Raw genomic sequence first — 1247 nt, 5'->3', positions numbered from 1 at the left:
GGGGATATACACACATATGAAACAGTTTTGTTCACAGAGGGCAGAGGGCACAAACTATAAAAGGGATATGTTTTTTTGAGTAAAAAGAAAGAACTGGCTGATATCCTCTTTGTTTTGGGAGCGCCATATTTAAGATGAAGTTAGGCCTGAATTTACTGTCTACTCCTATAACAAAAAAAAAAAAAAATCTAAGATAAGAAATTTAATTTGCCTTGCTGTGTTCTTTCCAGTCATTAATTGAGATGTAATTATGAGAGACTAAAATCGCCTTCAAAAAGAGTTGTAATAACAGCTCTCAAGGCCGCATTCAACCATGATTTCAAGGATGCTTTCATGTTTAAATTTTCATGTTTAAATTAGCCTTCTTTGTCAAAAATCTTTACAATTTCATCAAAAACTTCATCAACAGACTTAGAGGCATCTATTTTCTTGACTTTCCTCATTTTTTTTTTTCAGAGGAGTCAATAACTGGCCTGGTTGTCTGAAGATAGGTCTGAATTTTCTTTTCCAAGCTCTCTCTGTTGTCATCAGTTCTACACTACTTTTCCCCCTCAGGTCATTGTTCAATACAGAGCTCATTATTACAGTAAAAAAAAAAAAAAAAAAAAACAGAATGAAAAACACATCTGCCTTCCTGTCCATGCCATGGTCTTGTTCCAACCTTGAAGATTGTCTTGATTTCTTGGAAACCCATCAATCAAGAATTTATTCTTCTGATCAATGGCAGCCATTGTCTGATCCATTACTCTCTTTAAGTTGAACTGATGGTTATCTCAACTGGCATGATCTTTCAGTCTTTAATATACTTTATAGTGAGGTCACCATACTGTGAATCTGGGTTCTTCCTTTCATCATGAAGAAGTTCTCCTGCAGAAAGTTGTGTGTAGTCATATTTCATATCACTGGTTTACTGTAAAGAAGATGTAACTCAGGAACTGCCAGATAGATGCATAGCACAAGGGCTCAGAACTTCCATGCCCTCTCCAGGCTAGTCTCCCCCTGAATCTCCACGTGTTCATCAACCCTGGTTTTATTATTTCTTTACATGAGTTTAAATTCTTATCTAATGTTCTTTTATTTCAACCAGAAAAACTGCCTTTATTTTTTCTTGTAAACCAAATCTGAGACAAAACCTCTCAATTTTGTTTATCTGGTAAAGTTGTAACTTCTACTCCACCTTTGAAACACAGATTTGCTGGATATTAAATTTTTGGTTGGTGATCCTTTTCCTTCAGCTCTTCAAATAT

General features: G+C 35.2%; 1 pseudogene; it reads right to left on the bottom strand.

Moving 5' to 3' along the window:
• Positions 1 to 356: 356 nt before the first annotated feature.
• LOC140613254 (UMP-CMP kinase-like) lies at positions 357 to 898 on the bottom strand (annotated as a pseudogene).
• Positions 899 to 1247: the final 349 nt, after the last annotated feature.

This window comes from Canis lupus, chromosome 21 (assembly GCF_048164855.1).
Source record: "Canis lupus baileyi chromosome 21, mCanLup2.hap1, whole genome shotgun sequence".
In the NCBI taxonomy this organism is placed as follows: domain Eukaryota; kingdom Metazoa; phylum Chordata; class Mammalia; order Carnivora; family Canidae; genus Canis; species Canis lupus.
This window is presented reverse-complemented; position numbering and strand designations above follow the sequence as displayed.